Raw genomic sequence first — 6,000 nt, 5'->3', positions numbered from 1 at the left:
ATTGGAAAGCAGAGGGACCGGCAGGAACACCAGGGATTTCACATATAGGAAGCAATACAAAAAGTACAGGATACTTTTTCATACAAGTGCAAGGTACAGCAGGCACATATCAGGAATATGAAATGTTCTGTTAACATAGTTTTTAAAGCTGAGGTTTTCTTAAAAATCTGTTTGGGTATACAGCACCAGGGGCATACCGTGTCTCTATTGAGGGTATCTTATGTCCTGCTTGCTACTGGCTTATTGTATAAATCCTCCGTTCAGTGATGTCAGATCCTACTCGCAGCTCTGAATTTTGGACACTACATGAGTTAACTGCCTCAGTGGGAAGGATCGCACTGCTCACCCTCCATGCCTGCCCCACTCATCCAGTCACAAAACTCATTGTATTATTCTGACAGAATGCAAAGTGTTCTGTGAATGAAGGAAGGGTTTCCTATCTATCTTCTGCCTCTCTTACATTCTATCATTCATTTGCTTCTCTTGCATTTCAGTTTTATGAATGGATGAGAGGGGCGTATATGGATGGTAAGCAACAGAGGCAATTAAACCATGTAGTGCCCAAGGTTCACAGCCCTGAGGAGGATCCAGCATCACTGAATTTAGGATTTTTATAGTAACTAGCAGTCAGCAGGATGTAAGATAAACTTCATTGTAGGTAAATTATGTCTTTGGTGCTGCCATCTCTACAGAATAAGGAAAATTAAAAATTGTATAAAATATTTATCATAATTTTCCTTTTGTGATGCCAATCCATTGCATCATACATATGACATAGTTCTACCTTTATCTCCAGTCACAGGACCTGAGACCAGCCCTATGCTAACTAAAAGTAACAAGACCAAAATCGAGGGTCCATATGCTGCTTTGGATTGGTGTCAGCAAAGGAAAATTAAGGTAAGTATTTGATCCAATTTTCTGTTTTCCTGATGCTGACATTGCAGCATACATATGATACCTAATGAGCTAAACAAGGAGGGCTAAAATGTATAATCAAACTTTATTACAATGGACATGGAAGCCTGAATTGTTATTCCGTTGAAGTCCACTATGAGCCCCTGGTTCTTCCCTTTAGTGCCTGAGACGTGTATTGTGACAACCAGCCTGCTGCTTTGCAGATGCTCTCTATAGACATTTTGCACACCCTGCCCTAAATGTAGAGACATAGAGATGGACCTAGCTGAATGAGCCTGTAATACTTCCGGAAGCTCTTGCCTGGCCACACTGTATGTTTTCTGGTCAATCTTTACACTCCAAGATGACAAGGTTTTGCTGTAGCTTCCACCTCCAAACAGCCTCCTGTAGGATCTACAGTAAACTAGGAAGTGGCTTGAACGTACAGTAGGTGTTTTAGACACTTGGCACATCCAGCTTGTGTAGATTAGATACTGATTCTGCTGAAAATTATGGAAGCACCACTACGTTTGTAAGATGAAAACAGATGCCAATTTGGGGTCAAAAGTACTTAAGGAGCATAGGCCCAAACTTGTCTGGAAGAAAATAAGATGTAGGGCTCTGTAGTCTCAAATGCTTGCAGGTCCGGTACTCTGCTCCCTGAAGTTATCACCTGAAATTATCAAGGGACACGGCTTCTCAAGTGATGTCTCACTGAGGACTGCTTTCTGTTGGTGCAAGCAAAGTCAGAGCAAGGAAATCCGGGACCAGAATGAGATCCCACTGGGGAAAATTATTCCTCCTCGGGGTGAAGTTTCAGGACTGATCTCCTGAAGCATTCCGCTAGCAGTTCACATGCCCACTTTTTCCTAGTGAAGTGAAAATGGCTGAAATTTGAACCCTTATGGAACACGCCTGGGCCCCAAGGAGCCCTTGCAAATACATAGTGCCTGGGTAGAGGAGGAACAGTGAAGCTCAGAAAAGGTAAGTATCAGTAAAAAGGGAAAGGGTCTTTTAAAAGAACCTGTCACTTTGTACTGAAAGCTGACAATGTGACAGATTCACTTTATGCACAGTCCAGGGAAACCCCACAAAGTAATCATTCAATATCTTTCTAACAAGGCCATGTGACACCAATAATACTCTTAGCATACAATTTTTTACTTTTAAGGCGTTCTTATTATTTTTCTATATTACTATCCAGTGCAGCTTTAGAGAAAATAGTAACATTATTCACTTTCCAGTAGTAAATGGGCTTTATGTACATGGAAATCAGGAGACACAACTATCTAATGACAGACACGCAGATTTTATCCAAACAAAAATATCAGTGTGACACAGAATGTGATTGTAATTGAAATGTGTTTAGCATGAGTCATGTCACCTCTTCAACCTGAACCGTATAGGTGAGTCACATCTTGCTTTATTCCTTCTTACTTATTAAGCACAGAAATCTTGCCCTGGTGTTGAATTTCAAAAAGCTTTGCTAATTCGAGAACAAATGGGAGCGTAGTATAATATCCCATGAACCAATCTGTCCTTCTTTCTCTCCTTCTGTCAGAAATAGACTATTCTGAGTAATTGGAATTATATAAACCAGCTGGAAGTCAAAGAAAGAACCAGTAAAAATAGATCTTTTCTTGCATGGATTTCTGGGTAAAATTCAATCAATTCTCCCTTGGTTGACACATAATATAGGCCAAATATCATTAATATATTTATAAATTATTCAAATATATTATTATACAGGATTTATATAGTGCCAATTGTTTGCTCAGTATATATTTTCTTTTGTAATGTGCATGCCCTTAACCGCTTCCTGCCCGCCATATAGTACAATGACGGACGCAAGGTGGTTTTCTCGTTCTGGGAGGACGTCATATGACGTTGTCCCATTCTAACTGCGCATGCACGGCTCTGGGAGCGGGCAGCGCGGTGATCGGTGGTGCGCTCTGTCCCTCAGACACAGCGGATCACCGATCAACGGAAAGAGCCAAAGACATCGGCTCGGTCATGTGATCAGCCGTGTCCAATCACAGCTGATCACATGTAAATAGGGAAATGCCGGTTATCGGCATTTCTCTTACGAGCTGTCACACTGACAGCTCGAGAGGAGAGCCGGTAATCGGCATCCCTTAGAGGGGACATGTACACTGATCATCAGGGCACTGATGATCAGTGTGCCCTGATGATCTGTGTAGCCCCAGCAGTGTCACCTGTCAGTGTCCATCAGTGCCAGCTGTCAGTGCTCATCCATGCCACCTGCCAGTGCCCATCAGTGCCACATCAATGCCACATATCAGTGCCTACCAGTGCACATCAATGCCACATATCAGTGCCCATCTGAGCTGCCTTTCAGTATCACCCATCAGTGCCAGTCAGTGCCACCTATCAATGCCAGTCAGTGCCACCCATCAGTGCTGCCAATCAGTGCCACATATCAGTGCCAGTCAGTGCCGCCTATCAGTGCCTATCAGTGCTGCCTATCAGTGCCACCTAACAGTGCCAGTCAGTGCCACCTAATAGTGCCAGTCAGTGCCACCTATCAGTGCCATATATGAGTGCTGCCTTTCAGTGCCCATCAGTGATGTCTATCAATGCCCATCAGTGCCAACTACCAATGCCTCCTCATCAGTGCCCATCAATGCCACCTATCAGTGCCCATCAGTGCAGCATATCAGTGCCTATCACTGCAGCCTCATTAGTGCACATCAGTGAAGGAGAAAAATCACTTGTTTACAAAATTTTATAACAAAAACTAAGAAAAATCTTTATTTTTTTTCAAACTTTTCAGTGGTTTTTGGTTTGTTTAAGAAAAAATAAAAAACCTAGAGGTGATTAAATACCACCAAAAGAAAGCTCTATCTGTGCATGCCCTTAAAGTTTATCTAAACCCAAAAGAAAAAACATAATGAATAGCAGCTTGCCAATTCTTAGATATAGTGGCTACATTAGTTTTCTTTTTTTTCTTTTTTCTTATTTTGACCAGGTGATCTGGCCAGTAACACACTTTCTGTTCTACGGTGACAACCCTTACTCACTTTCTGTATCTAAGGAGGAGCAGTGTTGTCACCCCAGGCTGCTTGCTCCTGATTTGGACTACAAATGAATCCGTCTCTCTCTTTATCTCCATAACAGGGTGTGGGGAGCGCCACTTTGTAAAAGTGGCGCTATTAAGAACTATTGGAATCTGCCACAAGTGTTGGTGAGAACTGGCAGTAGGGATTTCTGAATCTTGTGCAGGCCATTTTAAAGGGCCATATCAGCAGAAAACTGTTGGTAGTGCTTATTGAATTCCTCTGATTATCCCTAACCACTTTCAAACCCGCCACAGTATAAATATTGTGGCAGAACTGCATGTGCAGGCACAATGACTTACATGTATGTCATTGTGCCTGCTGAGGCAGGGAAATGCAGATGCAGGGGATTGTGGCTCATGTTACCGGGGCGCTTTAAGTGGCTCAGGGATCATGTAGTCGCTATACAATCACATGGTCACAATGTCAACAAAGATGCTATGAATTAATCTTATTCATAGCGGCTCTGCTTCCTATACTGTGATTGGCCCACAACTATCACTTGGTACCTGGGCCAATCACAGCATCCTGTACCATGTGGTTAGATGTAGCCAATCACAGATCACTAGTAATCATAGCTGTCATGAATGGAACTCATTTGTGACAGTTCAAAGCATTGCTTCATTGTATCAGCAGTCAAAGTGTAAAAAAAAAAATCCCTGATCAACACTCCCCCCCCCCCCTCCCATTCCCAAGTAGAACAGTGTTACTATAATAAAAATATATGTATGCAAAAAAATGTTCTATTATTTTCACCTGGTGGTTTTGCCAGTAAGTTTTTCAACAGGAAAACTGCATCTGTCCTGCAAATATAACAGCTAGATGGTTGAGGAAAACCATTTACCACTGACAAGGCTGCTTACATGGTCAGATTTATTCCTGTAGAACCTTTATCCCAAAAAGAACAAAACTGCTGTAACTGATTATAAAGTGTGAGCTGGAGTTTGCCTTTAATTTGTTGGTGTATTTAAATCAGCTAGTACATCTAATAATCCCCTCCCCACTGACAATGCTGTTGTCCAAAGATGCCCCTGTGCTTCTTTATCTCCTTTATCCAGGACGCTCTAATACAGGAGGTGTGTTACTGGCCAGATCACCAAGTGACAACAGAGGGAAAAACATAAAAAGATTGTAAGCTCCAAGGAGCAGAGCCCTCCTAACCCTCTTGTATTGAACTGTATTGTTGCTGTATTGTCTCCCGTTATATTTTAAAGCCCTGAGTAAATTGTTGGTGCTATATAAATCCTGTATAATAATAATAATAATAATAATAAAAAGAAAACTAATGCAACCACAACATCTAAAGATCAGTAAACTGCAATGTATTGTATTTTTTGCTGCTGTATTTAAAATAATTTATTTTATTTTAGTTTTAATTTTGGTGCTGGTGATTTATGTTCATGTATTGCATTTTTTGTTTTAGGTTTAATACTGCCTTAATCAGTGTACATATTTCACTGATCTAATTTCAGTTTATTTTAATTGGTTGATGGGAATCACTGTACTTCTCACATCATCATAACTGTTTGCAATATTGAATAAGCCAAAATGTGTGCTAGCTCATGAAAGAGAAGAAATAAATTCCTGCACACAAGCTCATTACATCACCATGTAATGATTTTCTCTTTTTAGATAAGGTTCTTCTGTAACTTCTGTAGCTTCTAATTTCTATGGCCCTCTATATGAACTTTAACTTTTTGTATCTATTTCAAGAACATTTAGCAATCCTAGGAATTTAAAGCCCAATTATAGCTTTTTTTCTGGTATAACGTGTAAGTGTTGCTTAAGATCAGGCTGCATAAAATGTAAAGTATTGAATGTGTTAATTGTTCTTTTACTGCTCCAGCCATAGCCCAATCCCACCTCCTTCAGCAGCACTCTGGGCCTCAGGACTGCTGTGCAGGGGGGTGTGGAACCTTTATAGACAGCTGTCACACAGAGCAAAGTGATTCTGACCTCAAATATGCAGGGGCCAGGGTCGGACTGGAGCCCTGAATGTAAATAATTTTTTAAAAATTTACTTTCTATG

Source organism: Staurois parvus, unplaced genomic scaffold, assembly GCF_062004578.1.
Source record: "Staurois parvus isolate SC_StPar_1 unplaced genomic scaffold, SC_StPar_1.0 ptg000696l, whole genome shotgun sequence".
NCBI lineage: Eukaryota > Metazoa > Chordata > Amphibia > Anura > Ranidae > Staurois > Staurois parvus.
Note: the sequence above shows the minus strand (reverse complement) of the source record.